The sequence below is a fragment of the Brachyhypopomus gauderio genome, chromosome 9, assembly GCF_052324685.1.
Source record: "Brachyhypopomus gauderio isolate BG-103 chromosome 9, BGAUD_0.2, whole genome shotgun sequence".
NCBI classification, from domain to species: domain Eukaryota; kingdom Metazoa; phylum Chordata; class Actinopteri; order Gymnotiformes; family Hypopomidae; genus Brachyhypopomus; species Brachyhypopomus gauderio.
This window is the reverse complement of record NC_135219.1, coordinates 24260346-24286734: the sequence shown is the minus strand read 5'-3', so window position 1 is coordinate 24286734 and position 26389 is coordinate 24260346. Positions and strand designations below refer to the sequence as shown.

The 26389-nt window shown below is 40.4% G+C and overlaps 1 long non-coding RNA gene and 3 other non-coding genes across 4 annotated transcripts; 1 reads left to right on the top strand and 3 right to left on the bottom strand.

The window, feature by feature from the left end:
• Window positions 1-953: 953 nt before the first annotated feature.
• On the top strand, window positions 954-25224 carry LOC143522597 (uncharacterized). Its single transcript, XR_013133070.1, has 3 exons — window positions 954-1190; window positions 1275-1371; window positions 24412-25224. It is a non-coding gene; the product is annotated as an uncharacterized LOC143522597 (long non-coding RNA).
• On the bottom strand, window positions 16340-16412 carry trnar-acg (transfer RNA arginine (anticodon ACG)). The gene has a single exon. It is a non-coding gene; the product is annotated as a tRNA-Arg (tRNA).
• Window positions 16803-16874, bottom strand: trnae-uuc (transfer RNA glutamic acid (anticodon UUC)). Its single transcript has one exon. It is a non-coding gene; the product is annotated as a tRNA-Glu (tRNA).
• Window positions 17047-17119, bottom strand: trnar-acg (transfer RNA arginine (anticodon ACG)). The gene has a single exon. It is a non-coding gene; the product is annotated as a tRNA-Arg (tRNA).
• Window positions 25225-26389: the final 1165 nt, after the last annotated feature.

Sequence of the window (26389 nt, the reverse complement as noted above, 5' to 3'; positions counted from 1 at the left end):
TCTTAGATTTGAAAACTAAAAACACAGAAATGCTGTTCTAGAACACAAATTAATCGGAAGAAGAAATACCAGCACACAACAAAATCAGATTTCTCTTACATATAGGAACTAGTTATGTATGATGCAATTGAGTTTTGCCTGGCTCAAGACCTTACAGGTATACAGCAGGCCTCTGAACTTGCCCCTCTGAACCATTTCACCTGTGCGCTTTAATCAATATGCCGTGTTTCCAGTTAGATTTGAGGCATAAAATGATGCTGGGCCAGGCCAAAATCAGGTTTCTCTTACATATAGGAACTAGGTATGTATGATGCATGTGTCTGGCCTGACGCCTTATAGGCATACAGCAGACCTCTGAAATTGCCCCTCTGAATCATTGAGCACGCTTAACTACTCAATATGCCGTGTTTCCAGTTAGATTTGAGGTATAAAATGATGTTGGATCAGGCTAAAATCAGGTTCCTCTCTTAGGGAGTGACCTGTTCTTTATGATTCATTTATTATTTCTCTGGCCCACCATCAATAAGGCCTTCAATAAGCCTCTGAACCTGCCCCTTTAAATTCGTTCACCTATATGCCCACTGCTCAATATGCCATGTTGTGTGCTGGTATTTCTTCTTCCGATTGATTTGTGTTCTAGAACAGCATTTCTGTGTTTTTAGTTTTCAAATCTAAGAATATGTTTCCTTACCTTAGAAATGCTGACGAATTCAATCATCATTTACAAATTGCATACAATTTTTACAAAAAGGAATGCTTTCATTAAATTTTAATATGTTTTTTCTACATTCACAAAATCAGTATGGGAAACAATAACCTCTTAAATGTATGCTCTTATGCTCGTTTGTTTAATCTATCTCTTTTAAGTGCGCAGCAAACACGTATCGTGAACACACCCTTCTTGAATAAGGAACCAACTTCAGCCGCCGAATAAGTAACCAAACGAATCTGAAACTGCGACTAAGTAACCAAACGAATCTCAAACTGCGAATAAGTAACCAAACGAATCTGAAACTGCGAATAAGTAACCAAACGAATCTCAAACTGCGAATAAGTAACCAAACGAATCTCAAACTGCCAATCATATGTAACCAACTTCAGCGTCGTAATATATCTCAGTGCAGCCAGTTTCATCACAGATTTATAAAACATCACTATCAAATGACATTAAATTGTTATTTACTGCGCTGGTAAGTTAATAAGACAACCCATTAAAGTTATGATTTAAGTTAGTCACTTTAGTTCATTTATTGTTTCGCCTGTGGTGTCTGTAGGTCGTTGGTCCTCACGGCGCTGCTGTACTCGCTCTCGCTCAAACGGGCTTCAACAACGTTTGGCCGTTGACGGAGCGTAAAACAGCTTCAGATCGAGGTACGTGATTAATTTAAGTGGTATTCGTATGTGTGAAATCTCATTTGTACGGTTCATGTTTATAATTTCATGCATTTGAAGTCTTTTCTATTCCCTCTAGTCAAACCTAACATTGCTTATGCTAGCTAATGTTAACCAGCTAGCATCCTAACTAGCCATGTTAGCTGGTGTGAACAGTTAGCCTGTTCTCGTTCTAGTTTGGATATTTTAGTCTATCGTTTTGTTATACTGACATTTTCTTAAATTATCAGTAAAAGTGATATATGTCACAGAACTGTCAATCATTCCAGATGAAAGCTAGGTAGCTACAGAAAGCTCCTTAATGTTGTCTGGCTAGCTATGTTAGCTAATTTACTAAGTGGTTGGTGGCTAGATACTAGATTAGCAGTAACATGTTTATTTAAATAATAGGACGTTGTTCATTTTCATGGGCCTTAACAGGTGTTACTCGGTTGTTTTAGTCTCTCCTCTATGTTAGCTGTTGCTATGTTCGCCATGTTGGCTGTCTTAACTGACGTTATTTATCTTAGGTGTCCTGCATTTTTAAACCGTTAGCTAGTTAACATCTAGTTGCGTAGCTATAAAAGCAACCGCAGTTTGCGAACTGATGTGTCTATACATGTGTCGACACAAGGTATTTTTCTAGGTTTTTCTTAAAGTGTGGAAACACTTGAAGATGCCTTTAGCTTAACTAAAATTAAGTTAACTAGTTAGCAAGTTACTTATGTCTTATATTTTTGCTGCCCAGATAAAGTCAAAAGCAACTTCAGTTATTCAGTTACCTAATGTTAAGATTAGGGCTGGGTATTGATTCAAATTTCAAGAATCGATCCGATTCTGAAGATTAAGAATCTATTTATTTCGATTTAATCCGATTTAATTGATTCGATCCAATTCGGGGTTTAGTGTTATTAAAAATGTATTTGAGCTGTTTCCTGACTGTGTACAGAAGCAACATGTTAAAACTAGTATTATATCGGCAAATAGTTACTGGTATTTGGTAGTTACTGATGGCTGGAAGACTGGTGAAAAGGGTAATCATAAATCTACCTTCAAGAAAGGTAATCCAGGACAATAAACAGAGGACATCTTTGAGGTGTCTATATCTGCAACAGTGGACTCCTACTGGGACACTAACCAGTGCATTATTATTATGATTGAAATAATTAAGAATTCACCTAAAAGCTATTGCTACCAAAGACATTTTTATTTAAAAAATGCTCACACTTAATAAACTGAAAGTATAAAATGTAAACGTGTATTTTTCTTTAAAGTGAGAATATAAGAACAGAACTGTCACGTTACGGTCCCTGACCCCTCCCTTTTGGGCGTGTTAACGTCGTCTGTGTATCTCCGTTTGTGCGGGTGCATCTTGAGATCATCCGTCTCACCTGTGGCTCGTCTCGTCATCACATGGGGTTTGTGTGGTTTGTCTACTTAATGTGCGTTCGCGCAGCGTCCTATGCGTGTCGTTTATGTGTGTTTTATGTGCACTGTCTGCGCTTCGGTAAATGTAATAAACGTAACGACTTGGAAAGTGCAAAGGATTCTGTCTCGACTTGTCCATCGCCTTGCGCCCAACGTTACAAGAACATTTTAAACTTTTTTAAACTGTAAAAACACTGGGTAAACTGTCAGTGACATGGACTAACTGTAAATAGTCACTGACACTGGATAAACTGTCCTTCTGTTTTTAGATTTCCGATTTGACTATCATCGTTACCGGCACTGCCCGACACCATGTTGCTTTACAGTTAGTTGGACTGAGCACGCCTGCGTGAATTCAGTGACGAGGCGGGGGTAAAAGTTCGCTGGGGGAAATGTAAAAAATTATTTTAATTTTTAAAACTTTGGACGTACGAATCGATTATCAGATCATCATATGCGAATCGATTCTAAATCGGAAAATCGATTTTTTCAACACAGGCCTAGTTAAGATGCAACTACACAGTACTAGGCTGAATTCCTTCACATACAAGTGCATGTCAATAGAGACAGAAAAGTGAACACAGTAGGTCGATTCTGACTAGACCCTTATTGTGACACCTTATTTAACCTAAACGCTAGTGCTGAGCGGTATGACCAAAATTCTACATCACGTTTTTTTTTTTAGAAATTATATCGGTTTTCCCCCCCCATGCATGATGTGTTGACTGCACTGATTACGAAAATAATTTCTGCAGTAGAGTGGTTAAGAGTACCCTATTCCACTGTTAGAAAAATGTCTCCATCTAAGTATTACATGTAATACAGATTTGCATGGCCCCACATGATCAGTTTGCAAATGGTAGCACTAAAGTAGTGAATGAATCATATTCAACCTTTTATTTAAAACATTTTTCAGACAGCACCAAAACTGTAGGTTTATGCAACTTATGTGAACCAGCTACACATAATATTATAAATTGCACACCAGTTTCTTAATTACAAATAAGAGGTATTTAGACAAAGTAGACAGGGCTGTTTATCAATAGTTGTATTGTACTGAAAAGTCCCAAATATCTTACCTTTTAAATAACATAATATTTAAACAAAAAAAATAATAATAGCAGTCGAATACTGGGGAGACAGTACCATCTCTTTTAGTGTGATTAAAATCTAATAATTTTGAATAATTTCGACCATATGTGTATTTGTATAAGTAACTTAATTAAGCTGAAGGTGCTGAAAAATTTTGAAATGGACCTTGAAAGTTCCGTAATGTTGTATGAACCCTGTAAACATAACTTGGCGCAAAACACAGCGCTGAAGAGCGGCATGCGCGAAGTGCAAAAATCGAGAGGTGCACGAGCTCGCGGCATGACAGCGGAGCCACCGCGTTTGCGTCATTTTTGCCGTGCGGACCCTCACGCTGATCGCGATGCGTCAAGTTTAAGCAGCTTTATGGGTGGTGCAGCAGATTGATCGTTACCACCAGCCGCGAAAACTTTTGCTCGACAGCATTTGCAGTAAGTGACTGTGTTTGGTCCACGTCTGACCTTTAAAACCCGATGTACTTCCTGACAACAAACACGGTTCCTTTATTTGGCAAATGTTCCTTTTTTACTTCAATGTTTGGGAGAAATTGTGGTTCAGAACGTCCTTCCTTTTCAGCAAGGTAGATTTGCGCTCTGTTGCATGTGTGCTTAGCGGTGCAGCAATAAAAAGCGTCTCTTGAGAAACGATTAACAACCGCGCTGCGTTCCAGACACGTGAAGGCTATTTAAACCGGTGTGGCCGATATGTGAAAAATTCTTATCAATTGAAACACCTTGCCGGTGCAGCTTGGACACATCGTCAGTGATGATCCAGCTCATCAAGGTATAAATGATGCGACCATCCATAAATTCATAAATTTCACCCGAAAGACAAATATACCTCATTATTAGTGAGTAGTGTATCTTTTATTAATTGGTTTAGCCTAGTTGGGATCAACATTGGATCAATGTCCCAATCTCCACCTTCGTTGCCAACATGTGTGCATAACTTTGTGGTAATGGTGCTGCTAAATTCAGATTTTCCAGGCAGATGTTGCATCACATTTGGCAATAAAATATCTAGTCTCATAGATTTTGAGAAACCCTACACCAGAAACCCTACTGATTACTAGGGGGCTGTGGATCACACGTGCCCAGAACGGTGGACAGCCCTAGCCCGGCACCCAGGGAGCAGTTGGGGTTAGGTGCCTTTCTCAAGGGCACTTCAGTCAGGGCTGGGAATCGAACCCACGACCCTCCGGTCACAAGACCAGTTCCCTACCACCAGGCCATGACTGCCCCACAAGTGTACTATGAGTAGGGGTGACCAGCAGTTAGATATTATGACTCCCTGAACCATTTAAGCCTAGCTATTAGTCTGGATGGTAAAGCTTATACTCCATGCACTACATGGGAGAGCATCAGTGAGATCAATGAGAAAAGTGAGATCCTGCAGGTAGGGCTGAACGATTAATTGCATTTGCGATAATTTCGCGATTTTTAAAAACGCGATTGTCTAATCGCACAGGCTGCGATTTAAACTGGTCACGTGACTTGGGAGCGAGCCGAGCCGAAGACGAACGGAGCAAACCCGAGCAGGAGGCAGAGGTGGAGAAGTGAAGTTAACACAGCGCACTTTAACTTGTTGCACAATGGCTTCAGGCTCGACGGAAGCTGACACAACTGAAAGTCTAATACCAAAGAGGGGCAGCACATCAGTTGTGTGAAATTACTTTGGCTTTTAAAAAGATGCTGCTCAACGTCAGGTACCCTGCAAAACGTGCCTTGCTACTGTTGCTACGACGCGAGATAACACTACAAACCTTCTTCAGCATAAAAAAAACTACCACAAAGCCTCGTATGATATTTGTAAGGCTAAAATGCCAACGACCAGTGCTGCATCTTCAAATACGCAAAAGTGTTTCTCTGCGCTTATACAGCTTTAGTATGCGGTGAGCAGCGAAATACCGTAAAATCACGCATATAGGCGCAATAAGATTTAAAGCGCGGATGAATCGCGAAAGCGCGGATAGCTTGACCGTGGTCCAGCAGACAGGGTTCACTGACCGAACCGTTTGAAACTGTAACTCCTTATGGATGTAATTTGAAGCAGCACGCTGAAATAACTCGGGCAGTAATGGAGTTCATAGTGAAAGACATGATGTCCGTTAATGTAGTGAACAAGCCCGGCTTCATGGCTTTGTTAAACACACTGGATATGCGCTACCAAATGCCCTCACGCACATATTTTAACCAAGTTGCTATACCTGCAGGGTTGCCAACTCTCATGCATTGAGCGTCTTACTTACTTGCTTTCACACCGAAAGCGACGAGAGCGACACGGCGACCGGAAGTCATTCATTTTCAATGAGAGTGAGCGACACCCAGCGATGCGGCGCGACGCGAAGTGAGCGATTCGAGCGACGCGAACAAGTTGAGCTTGGCTCAACTTTATGCAAATGAGCAGTGACGCGCGGCGGCGACTACCAATCAGAAAGTATGTTTGCACCCTCCTCCGAAACCGCACCTCTGACTTTGGTTCCTACTGATTATTTGTTCCGATTGCAAAATGGAGGAGAGATTAATAGTGGATGTCTCTGGATGTCCCGCACTTTACGATGTTTATTTTTGGAGGGAATACTGTTCATTTGTTAAAAAAACATCTGCAATAAATTAGCGTATACCCTATTATTGGTTATGATTTTTTAAATTCCTGTTTGATCTTCGGGTCTGGGGTAAAAAGTAAAAAAAATACATAAACATTTTAGGTTTATATACTATGTGTTTTATACACACACTATGTTTTATACACGCACTCCTTTATAATCGTGTGTCCTGTAATCAATAGATTAAAATAAATACTGCGTCCTGCTTTAAAAACGTGATTTGCATATCTGTCACGTGCTGCATGCAGGCGTGATGTTGGACACGCCCTCACGCGACGCGATGCTGGCGACTCGGCCACGGAGAGCGATTTTATCGCTTTCGGTGTGAACGCACAGTTAGACTAAAAAGTTAGTAGTTCGCTCTGGCGCCAACCACAGGCCTGAAGTGGAACAATGGGGAAAAAATCCCGATTTTAAATCGCAATCGCAATTTATAGATAAAAAATTGCAATTAGATTATTTTCCAAAATCGTTCAGCCCTACCTGCAGGCTTATTAAGGAAGAGATTTCCATGTAAAACTGATCCAGTGTACAACAAGGATTAGCTTTGCCAGCATTGGACACTGTGCTCCATTTGTTTTACACCATAACAGTGGATTCATCTGATCCTAAATTCTCTCTTTTTTTCCTCACACAAATGATTACATACCTGCATTATTTCATAAGACACAATTCAAATGAATCACTGAACAAAAACAACCTCAATTTTTCTTTTGGTTTTAAACATAATCTCTATTCACTTATATAAACACACACGCCCAAACATACACACACAGCAGGGGTGTTTGTGGAGATCTAGACAAAACATTCATCTTTATTAAATTTTTCCTACCAACAAATGAAAGGGAAAGAGACCTCCATCTCTCCAAATCTGATTTAAGTTTGTTAAGCAAAGGAGAGAAGTCAGAGTGAAAAAGAGATGGCAGTGTACAAGTTTTTAAAATCCCCAGATATCTGAAGCCCGATGGAACAAACTTAAAGGGCAATGTTGATTGACTCAGTGAGAGTGCTAGCGATTTCACTGGATAACATTCATTCTTCTGGAGGTTGAGCCTATACTCCCAAAATGAACAAAATTTCTTCAAAAAAGTGATACAATTGAAGGAAGTCTACAGATGGGATTGTTTACATAAAACATTAAATCATCTGCATATAATGACAACTTCAATTTGATAACAGAACGCAATATACCCTGAAAGGTTTTAAGGGATTTAATTGCAATGGACAATGGCTCAATGGAAGGGGCGAACAATAACGGAGATGGCGGTCAACCTCCTCCCGTCCCGCGTGACAAAGAAAAATTATCGGAGTACATACAGTGAGCAAAATAAGCATTTGAACACCCTGCAACTTTGTAAGTTCTCCCACTTAGAAATCATGGAGGGGTCTGAAATTTTCATCTTAGGTGAATGTCCACTGTGAGAGACATAATAAAAAAAAAATCCAGAAATCACAGTGTATCATTTTTAAATTATTTATTTGTGTGTTACTGCTGCAAATAAGTATTTGAACACCTGACAATCTCCACCTCCACTCCACTTATTATTCTAAATTAGAAGCACCTGTTTGAGGTCGTTAGCTGGATAAAGACACCCGTCCACCCTACCAACTACTAACATGGCTAAGAACAAAGAGCTGTCCAAAAACACCAGAGACAAAATTGTAGACCTCCACAAGGCTGGAAAGGGCTATGGGGAAATTGCCAAGCAGCTTGATGAAAAAAGATTAACTGTTGGAGCAGTTAGTAGAAAATGGAAGAAGCTAAATATGACTGTCAATCTCCCTCGGACTGGGGCGCCATGCAAGATCTCACCTCGTGGTGTAGCAATGATCCTAAGACAAGTGAAGAATCAGTCCAGGACTACATGGGAGGAGCTGGTCAATGACCTGAAGAGAGCTGGCACCACTGTTTCCAAGGTTACTGTGGGTAATACACTAAGACGTCATAGTTTAAAGTCATGTATGGTACAGAAGGTTCCCCTGTTTAAATCAGCACACATCCAGGCCCGTCTTAAGTTGACCCATGACCATTTGAATGATCCAAAAGAGTCATGGGAGAAAGTTCTGTGGTCACATGAGACCTAAATAGAACTTCATGGTCTTATTCCCATTCGCCGTGTTTGGAGGACAAAGAGTGATGAGTACCATCTAAAAACATCCCTACTGTGAAGCATCATGCTTTGGGGGTGTTCTTTCTGCACATAGGACAGGATGACTGCACTGTATTAAGGAGAGAATGACCGGGACCATGTACTGTGAGTATTTGTGGAACAACCTCCTGCCCTCAGTTAAAGGATTAAAGATGGGTCAAAATCCCTGGTGAAAAACTACAGGAAACATTTTGACCTCTGTAATTGCAAAGGTTCTTCCTCTTCTTCTTTTGGCTATTCCCATTTAGGAGTCACCACAGCGGATCAAACTCCTCCATCTGGCCCTGTCCTGAGTGTCCTCCACTGACACACCAGCCACTCTCATATCCTCTACCACTGCATCCATAAACCTCCTCTTAGGTCTACCAATATACTAAAGGTGTGCCAAAAAATCGATTCATATATCAAAAATTGATTCTCATTTACTACGATTCAAAATCGATTTTAAATGTCCTAAAATTGATTCTAAGTCGTGGTGAAGTCTCGCGTTATGTAATTACAAAATTAGGCGAGACTTTATGCAGCAGGTTCTGGGACACACTCGTGCGCAGAAAAGGTTCAAAACAGATGGAGGAAAGAGATATTCAACCTGTCCCGTCTTCATTTAAGGCAAAAATATGGGTTCATTTTGGTTTTTACCGAATGCCAGGGAAGACCGAGCTGGACACAATGTAGCTCATGTGCAAGGCTTGTGTAACGCGGTGAGCACGGGAGCATTAATATAGAGATGGGTGAGAAATAATATAGAGAAGGGTGGACCCAAGTGCTGGTTCGCAAGATTAAGACATTTGATACTTGTCAAATGTATTAGCGAGAGGGAAACGCGCACAACAACCCAAAATGAACAAACAAAACAACGCAGAAGACTCGACGCGCAAATGAATAGAAACCAAAACCGTGAGGGCACGGAGTAAATAGAAACAAAGAAACAACGCGGAAAATACAACGGGTGAAAAATAACTCAACCGTAATGAGACGGGAGGAAGAAACAAAATAACAACAGTAACTAAAAAACAGCGCAGATAAATGCAACGCGAAAACGAAACCAAGGACGCCAGCAGAAGTAACGCCGCAGTAACATGGCAAAAAACGCCGCAGCAAAATAAAACCCTTCCCAAAAATAAAGGCAAAACGGATAGGAAGAAATACAGGATTGGGAAAACTTGAGATGGGTCAGGAAGCGACGCAGGAGATAAATACTCGAATAAGTAAAGAGAAAGCATAACAGAGAGGTGGCGAGACCATTAAACGATAAGCAACCACAGAGAAAGCAGGGACCTGGCTGTGTACGGTTACGCTGGTTTAGTCTGGGACTGACTCTGGTGCCCCTAGCAACGGCTGGGGGAACAGCACCCGAGCCAGCCCTGAGAGCTCGCAAAATGAAGCTCAAGAATTTTGGTAACAAAACAAAAACCATTTTATTTTACCAAAGCACTTTATTTTTGTTAAGTAAATGTGAAAGACACTTAATTTTCTGTATTTGTCATTCTGTCTTGCAAAGCAGACTGTAGTAGATCATGCAGATTTTATAGACTGAAGCAGACATTTTTATAAATCAAATCGTTTTGAATCGAAAATCGATTTTGAATCGAATCGTGGCCCCCAAAATCGAATCAAATCGTGAGATAGTAAACGATTCCCACCCCTACAATATACCTCTCCTCCCTCCTCTGTACATGTCCAAACCATCTCAATCTAACTTTTTAACCTTATCTCCAAAACATGCTACATGTGCTGATCCTCTAATAAACTCATTTCTGATCCTATCCTTCCTCATCACTCCATATAAGAATCTCAACATCTTCATCTCAGACACCTCTATCTCCCTTACCTGTCTCTTTGTCAGTGCCACTGTCTCCAGTCCATACAACATAGCAGGTCTCACTACTGTCCTGTAGATCTTTCCTTTCATTCTAGCTGACACCCTTCTATCACAGATCACCCCAGACACTTTATGCCATCCACCCCACCCTGTCTGCGCTCTATTCTTTACCTCTCTTTCACTTCCTCCATTACTCTGTACCCTCGACCCTAAGTAGGTAAACTCGTCAACCTTCACCAAATCAACTCCTTGTAATGACCTGACCACCATCTGCCCTCTCATTCACACACATGTACTCTGTTTTACTCCTGCTCACTTTCATTCCCCTGCTCTCCAAAGCATATCTCCATCTTTCCAAGCTCACCTCCACCTGCTCACTACTTTCACTACAGATCACAATGTCATCAGCAAACATAGTCCAAGGGGACTCCTGCCTAAACTCGTCCGTCGGTCTGTCCATGACAATTGCGAACATGAAGGGACTCAGGGCTGATCCCTGATGTAGTATTACCACAAATTTAAACCCATCTGTCATTCCTACCGCACATCTCACTGCTGTCACACTGTTCTCATACAAATCCTACACCACCCTCACATACTTTTCTGCTACTCCTGACTTCCTCATACAATACCACAATTCCTGTCTCGGTACTCTATCATAAGCTTTCTCCAAGTCAGCAAACACACAATGTAACTCCTTCTGTCCTTCCCTATATTTCTCCATTAACACTCTCAAAGCAAACATAGCATCTGTGGTGCACTTAGCTGGCATGAAACCATACTGCTGCTCACAGATCTCTACCTCTCCTCTAAGCCTAGCTTCCACTACTCTTTCCCAGATTTTAAGGCTGTGACTGATCAGCTTTATTCACCTGTAATTACTACAGCTTTGAAGGTCACCCTTATTCTTGAAAATCGGCACAATTATGCTTGGTCTTCACTCCTCAGGCATCTTCTGACCTTCCAAGATTCTGTTAAATAACCCAGTCAAAAACTCCACTGCTGTCTCTCCCAAACATTTCCATGCCTCCACTGGAATATCATCCGGTCCAACTGCCTTACCACACTTCATTCTCTGAATTGCAGCCCTAACTTCCTCCTTGCTCACCTGGGGCACTTCCTGATTCACAACCTCTACCTTTTCTAACCTTCTTTCCCTTTCATTCTCATGATTCATCAGTTCCTCAAAATACTCCTTCCACCTTCCCAAGACACACTCCTCACCAGACAACACATTTCCGTCTTTATCCTTTATCATCCTAACCTGCTACACATCCTGCCCATCACGGTTTCTCTGTCTGACCAATCTGTACAGATCCTTTTCCCCTTCCTTAGTGTCCAACTTCTCATACAGCTTGCTATATGCCTTCTCTTTAGATTCTGCCACTGCTCTCTTTGCCTTGCGACACATCTCCTTGTACCTCCTGTCTACTTTCTTCATCTCGCTGAAAATCCCAATTCTTTTTAGCCAACCGCTTTCCTCTCAAATTTTCCTGAACTTCCTCATTCCACCACCATGACTCCTTGTCTCTCTTCCTCTGTCCTGAGGTCACACCAAGTACCTTCCTAGCCACATCCCTCACTGCATTTGAAGTCTCATCCCAGGTATCCAGAACACCACCACCATTACCCAGTACCTGCCTTAGGTCTTAGATTCCACTCTCTTCCTCTTCTTCACCTCCAAAACCATCCTACATATCACCATCCTATGCTGTTTAGCTACACTCCCCTGGTAACACCTTGCAATCACTAACCTCTTTCAGGTTTCGTCTCCTCCAAAGGATATAGTCGACCTGTGTGCATTTTCCCCAACTCTTATGTTACCCTGTGCTCTTCCTTTTTCTCAATGTTAACTATAGCCATCTTTATCCCTTTTGCAAAATCTACCACCATTTGTCCTTCCGTGTTCCTTACATTAACCCCATGTCTACCCAACACCTCCTCATCACCACTGTTCCCTCCACCAACATGTCCATTTAAATCTGCTCCAATAACCACTCTCTCATCTTTAGGAACCTGCAAAACAACTTCATCTAAGTCTCTAGAAATCTTCTTTCTCCTCCAAATCACAACCTACCTGAGGAGCATAAGCACTGATGACATTCATCATCACTAGGGATGCACCGAAATGAAAATTCTTAGCCGAAACCGAAAACCGAAAATTAGGAAACCAAGGCCGAAAGCCGAAAACCGAAACACCGAAATAGCCTACATTATGCCAATTATTAGTAACACTGGATTTATGGCTAACCTCACTAAAATCAAGGCATTGCTATTCAAAGAATAAATCAACTACAAAATTTCATTTGAAAATATTTATTTAGCACTGACATTACAGTAATGCATATTATAAAATAAAATTAGTGGTGGGCCGATAACGACGATAACGCTGACAACGGCCGACCCCTAATTAAATTTAACTCGCTTGCAGACCGTTTTTATCTGAGAGGATAAATATATGTATTTTATACGAGTTAAATTTAATTATAACTGACTGGCCTGAAAGATAAATATAAATTCTCTCATAAAAACGTGACGTGAGTTGCAACAACATTAAACAGCTCAGGTAAACACGCTTCTGAGAAATGTCGTCTGATCGGCAAAACATAACGGGGCTCAATGTGCTCTATTAGCCTACGAAATCCCTACGACAGAGAACGGCTGATCGTCTGGCAGCGAGTTCCATAATTTTTGGTGTAATGTCCTTTGCCTTGGCGCCATCACTGGAAAACTTTTTTGCTAGCTTTATCCAAATAAGCGCGTGCAGGTGGCGATTTTTGCTTGCGTCATCACAGTACATTGTTTCGGCCGTGTTGTTTCGGTGATGAAAGTATTTCGGCCGAAAACCGAAAATGCAAATTTAAGCCATTTCGGCCGAAAATTTTCGGTGGCCGAATTTTCGGTGCATCCCTAATCATCACCCCATCAATCTCTAACTTTACACAGATCACCCTGTCACTTACTCTCTTTACCTCCACTACACTCTTACTAAACTCATCCTTCAGGATTACCCCTACTCCATTTCTCTTCTTGTCTACACCATGATAAAAGAGTTTGAAGCCACCACCAATGCTCCTGGCTTTGCTCCCCTTCTACTTGGTCTCCTGTACACACAGTATATCTATCTTCCTCCTCTCCATCGCATCAGCTAGCTCTCTCCCTTTACCTGTCATAGAGCCCACATTCAACGTACCAACTCTAACCTCCACCTTCTTGCTCTGCCTCCTCTCCTTCATCTTCAGAACCCTCTTCCCCCCCCCTCTCCTCCTCCTCCTTGTCCCAACAGTAGTCCAATTTCTGCTAATGCCCTGTTGGACAACAGCACCAGTGGCAGTCGTTGTTAACCTGGGCCTCGACCGATCCGGTATGGAATTTATATTTTTGATCCGCATCATTTGATTTGGCTCAGTTTTTACACCGGATGCCCTTCCTGACGCAACCCTCCCTATTTATCCGGGCTTGGGACCGGCACTAAAATACACTGGTGTGTGCACCCAAGTGGCTAGGTTCTACACTATCATCTGTTCTCTCTAAATACCTTTTCCAGAGTCATATTTGTTAGACTTCAGCTCTACTTTCAATACATTTGTGCCAGAATGGAACTGTCAACCACGGCATTGTCAACTTTGGGTCATTTCAACAAAACAGTTTGTGCACCTGGGACCTTACCTGTAAGAGCCCTTAAGCCCTTAAACTGGGGCTTCTCAAGACTGTGTACTCTCATCCCTCTTCAGTGCACATCATTGAGTTAATCTCTAGTGACCATGTAATCAAGCTGATGAAATTTGTTGATGGCACAAGTGGGCCTGGTAGGCCTCATTAATAACAGCGACAGAATCATGTACTGGCCACACACATAGTAGAAGTAACCCACCCCTTCATCTGCCATTATAATTCAGAAATACTAGTGATTCAGATTCCGAGGTCCCACCATCAAATCAAATCAAATATATTTGTATAGCGCTTTTCACAACATATGTTGTCACAAAGCACTTTACAGGATTTACAAGGTTAATTTACAAGGTTTACCATCTCCACTCATACTAAATGGAACATGAACACAACCATCACCAAAAAAGCTCATCACCTTGTGTTCTTCCTGAGGACTTAGCCAAAATTCATAATCTCTCCATCAGTTTCTCAGTTATACACAGTGATGGCTTAGTTACCTTGAAAAAGTAATCCGATTTCTGATTACTGATTAATCCTGTAAAAAGTAACTTGCGTTACTGGTTACTTAATTTTAAAAGTAACTATTAGACTACAAGTTACTTTAGCAAAATGAGTTTTTCCAATACTCACTTTATTGGAAGTGCGTTTTTAACAGTAACAAAGTAATGTATCTCCTGACATTGTGTCGCTGCATGGTATTATTTGTAAATGTATTTGTCAACGTAATACAAGCGAACTATTCAGTCAGACAGGTATTTGTTGTGAAACAAAATGCAATTACCATTTCAAGCATTTTTGCTTTAGCCAAAATTCCAGCACTTTTCAAATCTGGAACACAAAGCAACATTAAAATTGGTCAGGTAAATGTTCCTTCTCCTGTTTTTGAGGGGTGTTTCTTTACGCTACCACATATCGTTACGGACAACACCGCACAGAACGACGTGTAAAACGTACTCTCCGCTCTCACAGGGTCGCGGAGTCGAGCGCTACGGTCAGACGCAAAAGTATAACTGAGCCAAGAAGAAAGCAAAAATATATATTTTTACTAAGGAAAATAAAAATAGTAATGCAGTTACTTGGATAAGTAACTTTAATCTGATTACTGGACTGGAAACAGTAACTCATTATATTACTGAACAAAGTGGTAAGATTAGAGTAATGCGTTACTGACATCACCGGTTACACACATCTACTATTGAAAGAATCTGATTAAGTGAAGTTCAGCTCTTCCTCCCCTCCTGCTCAAATGGCAGACTGCAGCAGATTGTGTGCACAGCAGCAGGGCTAACTGGTCAGAAGCAGCTCTGTCCTGACATCATCCGGTACTCTGTAACTACATCTGGAGAGAATAGTTATTCTGATTCAGATATTGATCAAAATCTACCGCTGACAAGATGCCTTTACCTGGACATATTTCCGCTATGGGTTTTAAGATATTGAAATTTGTATTTCATTGTAACAATTTATGTACTATTTAAATGGATTCACTCGAAAAATTTATGACAAGAAGAAAAAGTACTTTTTTATGAGTAGGGTAAAATGGTTGTAATGTGTTGTAAAATGAAATCATTACTGTTTTGGAACAGCTTTTCTGAACTTATGTCTAAACTGACACACCTTTTGTGTTAATGTGGTTTGTTCCTCGATAATGAATCGGACACTAAAAGGTTACCTTGTTGTTACCGTATACATGTTCTAATATATTCACCCAGGTCTTCTGTAAATTTTCTGGAACATTCTAAAATCAAACTCCAACTTTGCCATGTTGGTGTTCCTATGATTGGTCTGAAAAAGTTCTGATGGCAACATTACATCAGTTTCAGACCACATAAAAACAATCACTTGGTGTAATACATAAATCAAGTGCAATGCCACATTCATTAATAGTTGGTAAGGTTTCCTCATATTGAGAAAATGGAAACGGGTAGATTTTTTTTTCAGTCAGTATGAACCACATGTGGCCCTAAACACAGGTACCACAAACTGATCTTTAGTGTGCAACTACAGCAACTCTTTTAAAAGGTTCTGCTGCACCCTAGTGGCAAGCTTATGCATCACATGTACAATACTTTTTCAGTATATGTAGGGTATGTTTATTTTCCTTTTACACTCAAGAATGTTTTAAAAGTCAAATTAATGTGAAATAATACTTGACTTTCTTTAAGGGCAAACAGCATTGGAAAAATCAGGCAGAAAAGATTTCGAGCCAGCCAGGAGTCGAACCTAGAATCTTCTGATCCGTAGTCAGACGCGTTATCCATTGCGCCACTGGCCCTGTTGTTAGTGAGAATAGTGGGTGGTCCTTTGAGGTCAACATGAGTCTTTAGACAAGAACAATTGATTACAGATCAGAAGAACAGAGATTCTGACTTGTAAATCGTTTTAGAAAAAAAATTAAAATTAGTTTTTCTTCTCAAAACATTAAAAAAAACTAAAAATTTTTAATTTAAATTTTTTTTTTAATAGTGCACCTATAAACAACATTTACATCATTTAGGAGACATTGTTACATAGAAAGTACTGTTTTTTTTGTTGTTGTTTAATGTATCCTTATGGTATTACAAAATAAAGTACACTCTAGAGATAGCTTTAGCACTGATTGAGCCATGGTTTTTGTACTGTTAACTACCCCCCTTAATTCACTTAGCTTATCTATAATAAACACTTCCCATACCGGGAGTCGAACCCGGGCCGCCTGGGTGAAAACCAGGAATCCTAACCGCTAGACCATATGGGACAGCTACAGGGATCTTGTCAAGGACAGTCAGTGTGCTTTTAAATTGTACAGATTTTACAGAAACAGAAATTGCTATATTATTTTCATTTGAGTGTACCCTTGCTATTTCTGATAGCAGTGTTAAAGCATGAGATTTTTTGAGAAGGAAAAATAAAATGTAAAAAAAAGATTTCGAGCCAGCCAGGAGTCGAACCTAGAATCTTCTGATCCGTAGTCAGACGCGTTATCCATTGCGCCACTGGCCCACATGGTGAAGACAGTAGAGGAGTTCAGAAAAGCCATTGTAGATTTTATAAACAAAAAATCCATTTGGTCTAGTAGCAATTACATTTTCACTTGTAAAAATTTGATTTTGATTAGCTAGTTAGCGTCTACAGTCCATTTTCACTAACATTTGAAAGTTTAATTAACATGAAGTTGCTAGCTAACTAGTGCTTACAGTCTAGCTAGCCGGTTAGCTAGCATCTATAGTCCACTTTCATTAACATTTGAAAGTTTCACTAACATGAACATGTTAATGAAAGCAAGTTGTCTGTAAATGCTAGCTAGCTAACATTAAGCTAGACAACTTACTTTCATTAACATTTTCATGTTAATGAAACTTTCAAATGTTGTAAGTGGACTGTAGATGCTAGCTAACTGGCTAGCTAGCATTTATAATCCATTTTCAATGCCATTTCCAAGTGGAATACATTTGGCAGACTGGGCTAGGATAAAATTTCCAACATACAAACAAAGCACGATGGAGATTCTGTCAGTCACCATCTGCAGTGCCATTTTGAATCATCACTTCATGATCATCACTTCATCATTTCATGTTGTACTTAAGTTTGTTTTCTTATTTGGTTTTTGCCTTGACAATGTTCCTTGTTTATGTTTATTATGCCATGTCATTCCTGTAAATTCAGTCTGAAAAATGTTTTAAATAAAATTTTTACTGCAACTGTGATGCTATATGATTCATTCACTAGTTAATGCTACCATTTGAAAACTGATCATGTGGGGCCATGCAAATCTGTATTACATGTAATACTGCAGTAATTCTTTTAGCAATCAATGCAGTTAACACATCATGCATGGGGGGAGAAAAAGAAGAGCTACTCCACCAAGCTGAGCAGATTGATGTCTACAAATGAGCCATCAGCTGTCTGGACTTGCCTCCACAATCTCAGGCTACAAGAGAACCCCCCACCAGACAATAGGGAATCACCAGCTGGCTGACGACTATAACAGTTTCTACTGTAGGTTTGAAAAGCCCAGCTCCACACAACAATACAGCACCAATACACACCCTCCTGGGTTTGAAAAGCCCAGCTCCACGCAACAATACAGCACAAATACACACCCTCCTAGCTCCCAGCCACCCATCCAGCCTGCCCCGAAGATCTGCGAAGTAGACGTGCACAGACTCTTCAGAAAACAAAGAGTGAGGAAGGTACCAGGCCCAGATGGAGCGTCACCCTCCTGCCTGAGGAACTGCACAGACCAGCTTGCCCCTGTCTCCACAAAGATCTTCAATAAATTACTGGAGCTGTGTGTCGTCAGTGGACTATGCAGTGAACATGGGACTTCACATCCTCCATCACCTCGACCATCCAAGAACTTATGCAAGAGTTCTGTTCCTGGATTTCAACTCCGCCTTCAACACTATCGTACCCAGATACAAATGGGGCTGAACACAGCTAAAAGTGGAGATGAGAGTGGACTTCAGGAGAAGCCCCCCCCAACCCCTCCAGCACTCGCCATCCTCAACAGTACTGTGACAGCTGTAGACGCTTACAAGTTCCTTGGCACAACAATCTCCAAGGACCTGATATGGGACTGCAACTTTGGCACCATCATCAAGAAAGTGCAGCAGAGGCTGTACTTCCTGCGTCAGCTGAGAAAGTTCAACCTGCCCCAGAAGCTTATGGTGCAGTTCTACACCGCCACCGTATAATCTGTTTTCACCACATCCGTCACAGTATGGGGCAGTTCAGCCACTAATCGTGACACCCACAGACTGCAGTGCATCATCAGAGAGGACCATCAGAGTGAACCAACCTCCCTGTTGGCTCTGCACACCTCCAGAACCAAGAAGCGTGCAAGGAACATCATCTCTCCCTTCACACCCTGGACATCACCTGCTCCAGCGTTTCCCCTCCGGCCGGCGTTTTTGTCAACTGAGGACTACGACCACCAGACTACAGAGAAGCTTTTTCCCCACTCGCCATCACACTCATGAACAGTTGGACATAATAATGCTATTTCCAGATATGGCCTACACCACAGGTGTCAAACTCAAGGCCCTCGGGCCAAATGTGGCCCGCCGCGGCATTTTATGTGGCCCGCGAGAGCTTAAAAAGCCAAATATCCACACAAAAAAGAAGTAAAAGTGAGCAAAAACTACATTTCCCACAATTATGTTACCCGCGAAGTGACGGCATCTTGACACTGCAGTGTTTCCATATCGATGCGAAGTGTAATTGAGAAATACAAATAATGATCTCAAAATGATCAGGAAGAGAAACATCGATGCAGATGGGAAAGCAATGTTTTTGCTTCAAGGAGAAAAACGGGTATGAACCACAAACCACAACGAAACGGCAGTAAAAGCTGCTTTGTTGTGGCTGAATATATCACGGCGCTTCAGTCTTTTTCAGAGGGAGCATTTTTGAAGCACAATTTTCACAGTTAATTGAAATTTTAAGTTTTGAACAAAGTAAATGTGATATATTTGATCAATTTTTCTTTATTCACTTGGGATAGTTTGATCGTTGATTGATGGAGTAATGTGGGTTTCATAACCTAACAAATTTAAAGGATTTATGTTATAATAATTGAGCAACAAGCAAACATTTTTTTTTTTTACATTTACACAAATATATCTGTAATATTTGTAACTTGAATAAGTAATAAATTCAGAGGTATTTAACATTAAGGAGTAGGTACATTTATAAGTTGGATTATGCTGATATGGCCCGCGGTGAAAATGAGTTTGACACCCCTGGCCTACACCCAAATTCTGCACATCTGGGGATGTGCTCTCACTCTGATCTCTGAACCTTCCTGCACTGCACTAAGACTTTTGATCTGGTGATACTCAGAAACAAACTGTACCTACGGTCTCAACCAGTGACTTTTCTGCCAGGCATGAAAATCTGTCACCTTTCGGCGATATTCGCCGTTTTGAAGTTGAAAAGGGTGACCTACGTGAATCGTGTAGATCCGATGAGTTTTTTGTTGGGGGGGGTCGGGAGATTATATGTATATATTTTAATTATCATTGACTTAATAAGCAAACAGAGCACTTCCGAAATCGGCAATTTCAATGAGTGGCCAGCAGTTTCCGCCCCGAACCATCATAGAGGCCAAATAGCGTTTCAATCATACGAATGTTCTTCATTCATGTTATTCATTTACTGCTAAGCGGGACGAGAAGCAGGACCTAGTGCTACACCGCGGACAAGGCAGAAGAGCGTACATTTACCACTACATTTATCAGATCGTACATTTACCACTACATTTACCAGATCGTACATTTCCCAGTGGATTTAATTGGGTTATTAATGGTTTCAATCGTTTTCATATTTTGCGGTAAAACAAAGTTACTGCCGTTCGCTACAGCGTTGAATACTGTCAGAGCCACAAGCTCTTGTGATAAATAGGTAGATAGATAGACCTATTAAGTTCGCGTCAACCCCGTGTAGTTAACGGTGACATAAAATAAGAAACAAGATTTTTTTCTAGTGTCTGTAGTTGTAACTGGTGAATCTAGGGACGGGTGAGGATAACATTCGCGCCAGGGCTGAAAAGGTTGAAGATGAAGTTGTAAACGCTTGTCGTTTGAGTCTACCCTGTGCTTTAGCCCATGTTAGAAAATAAAAACACGTGAACCTGGTATTTTTACACTCATTTTCGCCGCTGATGTATTTATTGGTTCATTAAGACGTAATGGTTTTGACTGAGCCATCTGGAATGGCGAAAGCGGCTTCTTGCGTTTACGGATCTGGCTCCATACATTGAATCCATTGACAAGACAGTCAAAAAAATTTTTTTAATGGATTTTACTATATTTTACAGAGCCCGTAAGGTGACATCATGTAAAAAATAATAATAACGCGTGGCCACGACTTACTAACGCGTGGGAACGAGATACTAATGTCGCCTTTCACACGCGGCAACAAAGTTTATTTTTTCACAGCAAAACAAGCAGATCCCAGGGATGTTCGCGAACTGACTGCCCAAGGAAGGTAAACCTGGCTTTATATAAAGTAATACTTAATTATCTTGTTCGCACTCGTTAGTAAGTCGTGGCCACGCGTTATTATATTTTTTTACATGATGTCACCTTACAGGCTCCGTAATATTTGGCATCACCTGTCGCTGTATCCCCGTACACCAGCAGCCACACCGCCCCCCCCTCCCCGGTCGCCGTATACCCATGACGTCACATGCCCCGCCCCCCGGTCTTCTCACCTTTTTAACCCCTGACCCATTTTCATTCCTGTTCTGCACTCCGTATTTATATTCATACGCCTTATTTAATGCAGTTTGCACTGTGTCCTTTGCAGATGCACTTTATTGCAACATACAACTCTGCACGTTTACTGGTGTTTGTATGCGTGTGTGCGTGTGTGTCCAGGCTGTGTAATGTTTTGTGTAATGTTGTGTAGACTTTAATTATCCATCACAGCAAACAGCATGGCATTATCTATGTCCAAAGACACACTGGCTCAAGGGTGTTAATTATTTTAAATAAAATACACACTGGCTATACCGAAGTTCACCTCTGACCACATGACTTTGCAGTATTACAGCAGTATGCATGTGCAAACGAGGGGAGTCGAAATTCAGCACAACACATGTTGCTTGGAAAAAATGTCTCCGTCGTGCCTGCTGCTTGCATGTGCTAAATGAAAATTTGCACTTCCTTCTTTGATTTACAACTTTGACCTACCACCTGATTAACTTTCTGCTCCGCCCCTGACAGGTGAAGAAAAATCTACAGAAAAGCTGCACCTCAATATAAGCCACATGGTTCAAAGCGTGGGGGGAAAAAGTAGCGGCTTATAGTCTATAAAATACGGTATATATGTTACTATTAGGCAAAATATATCTCCCAAAATTGAGAACTGCGTCCAGGAAATAAAAAATGTGGATGGTGTCTAATTTTCTTCTAAATTCCAATTCCCAAGGTTTCTAACTAATCTCCGCCTAGGGAGTTTTGCCACTGACGCCCCTGGCTCATTAGGGATCTGGACCCATCTGCTTGTAAATCTGCTTTGTGACAGCATGTGTTGTAAAAAACATTATATAGATAAATTTAACTTGACTAGGTCACCACTATATATGGTGGTCATCTTCACAGATATAACCTACATTTTTCTATTTTATTTGCATGCTACTGCAGAATAGGCATATCACAATATCAGAAATGTATTGGCCAGTACCAATAACATTAAAATTAGTGGTGGGGCGTTAACGGCGTTCGTTAATTTGATACTCTTATCGGGCAATATAAAAATTATCGCCGTTAATCTATTCTTAAAGTTGGGTTGGGAACTGATCCAAAATGGGTAAGCAAATTATGATTACTTTCAACTTGATAGTTTAGCTCCGCTGTATTCCTAACCAAATTGCACAGCACAGTAGGGGCGAGAACGAGTTTTCAAACTTGTGAATTACAAATCGTACGTGTGTTTACATGGATGCAGCCACGAAGTCGCCAGGTTTGCTTCATGGAAAATTCATTTTTAGGAACATAAAGTGTTAACAGAGCGGAGCTCGGAGCAGTCGTTTTCTGCATGGTCCTAGCGCTAGATTTGTCGCTATTTAAATATTTCTTTTTAACCGTTAAAACTGCAGAGGACCAAAACCGGCTTTTGAAAAAGTCCCCCCCCAAATTACGTCCATGAGGTTAAATGTACTAAATGTTGGCTTACATTTCAAATATTATGTTTAGCTGAATAAACATGTTATCAACCCCTTTTAATGTACAGTATAGGCTTACAAATTCATGTTTAACTGAATAAACCGTTAAACACAAGTCTACATTTTATTGAGCATGTTTTTTTTTTCTTCAAGTATCAAAGTAGAACAGCTTCCTCAAACAGTCATTGATGCATTTTGGAAACAGGAGATGAGCCCCTGATCACCTTCTGTATTAAGAAACCCTATCTCAAAAACTGACTTTTAGTCATTACTTGGGTAGCACGCATATGAGCCATTTTAATATAGATTAATCTAGATAAAAAAAAATTATCTATGCCCACCCCTAATTAAAATTCTACAATTCTCAATACAAATTTTGCTACCACATCTAAAAATAAACCAATGAAAAATTGTATGTTGTATACTTCAGTTCTACCTAGTAGAATGTGTTATGTACACAGAGATTCGCAAAATACCTAAAAGAAAACCAGAGTTGCTATACACAGTCTCCTAATAGCCTATTCATATTGTGAGCAGGGATGCCGAGTGAACTCTTGATTATGTAGCTTTTTAAATATGAACTTTTTTCTAGTACATTACTGGTTATGAAGTACCATTGCATTAGCCTAAGCAAGCTAACATTAGCCGTTTGTGAACATTGCATGCTGAGCATAAGTAATGTAGCTGTCAGTTCACAAACAACCGTAAGGTTTCAGGTTACAAGCATTTTGACAAACCTCACCTTTATACAGCTGTGGATAGGCTATGTATTAAAGGTGCTTTGCTAAATTTGTGTTACCTCCTTTAGTGTCAGGTTTTCATGATATTTGCATTATGATTGTGTTATTTGACCCCGGTTGGCGGACTCAAACGCAAAATATGTCCATTTTGACTTTTTTTTTTCTTTCTTCAGTTAGTCACAGTGGACGTGTTGCTATTTCTGATTTTGCTGATACCATTCCTTGTATTTGTGTTGTTGTTTTAGTGTTCTTGACTTATTAGTGTGTAGTGTGTAGACTTAACATGCTGCCCTTGTGTAGTCTGGAATATCTGTGAAACCAGGAAACAGTAGCCGTAATGTTTTCAGAATTTTGGTATCAAATTGGCACAGAAGTATCGGTTCTTGTGACATCAGAGATGATCCCAGCACTGGACTGGACCTGATCATCTGTGACAGCATAAAAGAAAATGTCCCAGTTCTGTCTGTACACAAACATATACTGCTGGTAGATTATCTGATGCTGATATGTCAAACAGCCTGTCCACGGTAGACCAACTGGAGTGAGTAAGGCTCCACATCTATACTGAAGTTGGTACTTGTATTGTAAATGCAATAAAGCAAGGACTGGTTACTATAGGCTGCCCAGTGGAGGAGGTTCCCTCGTGAGTTTTGGTCCTCCCAATCTTGGAATGTTCTACTTGCCACTGTAACCTTTGGCTTAGGCACCTGGAAGTTCTGCCTGATTTCATGCATCCAGTGCAAAAATGTCCTTTTACTGTCACTAATTTCCCTTTACTACTAATGTAATGAAGTAATTAAGTCTATATTTCAAGCTGTCAAGCTATATTTGTTATAGCAGATTGTGTGTTTGCAAAACATTGGGCCTGCTTTCTGCCCTCACAGACCCTCAAGTCTCCTTTGGTCTTGTGGACACATCTGTTGTGTTCACAGATGATGTCCCCTTCATTCACTTGCTGGCCTGCGGTCTTCTCAACTCATCATCATGTGTTCCCTGGTCTTGACTGGGCTCATATTCCTGTTTCCATTCCAGGGTTATCTGTTGGTCCTGTCCCAAAATGAATGCTCCTAAAATTTATATTGTGGTTTTCATCAATAATTTGTTTTTACAGTAGTTCAGTAGTAAACTGTTCATGTATTATAGATCTGAACAAATGCCTCAGGTTCTAATTGTTTATTTTTGCAAATCTGTGCAAATTAAACGAGACTAAACATAATATAATGCTATGAATGACTATACCAAAACTGCTTATTACATGTTTCACATTTTAAAATCTATTCAAATTCATTTTCATATTTGTTATTGTTCATTTTTACATGTATTCACTATATAAATACATTGTGTATATAGGCTATATGGATGCAGATGTAATCGTACACTCACCAGCCACTTTATTAGATACACCTTGCTAGTGATCGACCGATATATCGATATATGAGCCCAAGAGGCAGATACTTACAATGCACACAGGCAATGCTGTGGGTAGCTCTGTCCTTCTGGCTGGTAGAGCGCCCCCTTGTGTCCATTCTCAGGAACAAACAGAAGCAGTTATCTGTTAATAAATGCTGTTAAGTGCACTTAGATTTTACATTTAATTTTTATTGAAAAATTAGTTTTACTATGTTATTTATATTTTGATTACTAAATTTGCAGACAGAATGTGTTTGGTGCTTTAATAATGGCTCATTAGTTTGTTGAGACCAAAAACTACTGCTGCTATGTTTTTTTTTTTTTATGAATGTTCATTCTTAAAAATATACTGATGCTGCTGTCTGCTTGTGTGTTATGTGCACTAAAATTTTGTATTTTATTTTTGTGTTTTTTTTTTAATTGAAGTGAACTGCAAAAAGAGCAAATAGCAGACTGTGCTAAATAAATGTTTAGTTTATTCTTTAGTTTTGTGTAGTTTTTTATTATTTTTATCATAGTATGTTCTTAGTTTTCAAATTAAAAAATGAAAATATTGGCTTTACATATTAAGATGGGTACACTGTGGTCATAAAGGGATGGACATGGTCAGCAACAATACTCAGGTAGTCTGTGGCGTTGACACGATGCTCAATTGGTACTAATGGGCCCAAAGTGTGCCAGGAAAACATCCCCCACACCATTGCACCACCACCACCAGCCTGAACCATTGATACAAGGCAGGATGGATCCATGCTTTCATGTTGTTGACGCCAAATTCTGACCCTACCATCTGAATTTCACAGCAGAGATTGAGACTCCTCAGACCAGACAAAATTTTTCCAATATTTTTTCCAGTCTATTGTCCAATTTTGGTGAGCCTGTGCAAATGTTAACCTCAGTTTCCTGTTCTTAGCTGACAGGAGTGGCACCCGGTGTGGTCTTCTGCTGCTGTAGCCCATCTACCTGGTTGTGTGTTCAGAGATGCTCTTCTGCATGCCTCGATTGTAACTGGTTATTTGAGTTACTGTTGGGGTTCTATTGGCTGGAACCAGTCTGGCCATTTTCCTCTGACCTCTGGCATCATCAAGGCATTTGAGCCCTCAAAACTGCCACTTTTTTCTCTTTTTCGGACCATTCTCTGTAAAACTTAGAGATGGTTTGCATGAAATTGCCAGTAGATCAGAAGTTTCTGAAATTCTCAGACCAGCCTGTCTGACACCAACCATCATGCCACGTTCAAAGTCACTTAAATCACCTTTCTTCCCTATTCTGATGCTCGGATGGAACTGCAGCAGATTGTCTTGGCCATGTCTACATGCCTTGAGTTGTTGCCATGTGATTGGCTGATTCGACATTGGCGTTAATGTACACTTGGACAAGTGTACCTAATAAAGTGGCCGGTGAGTGTATGCTGTAATGTTTGTGGTAGTTTCTAACAGAAGACATTATATC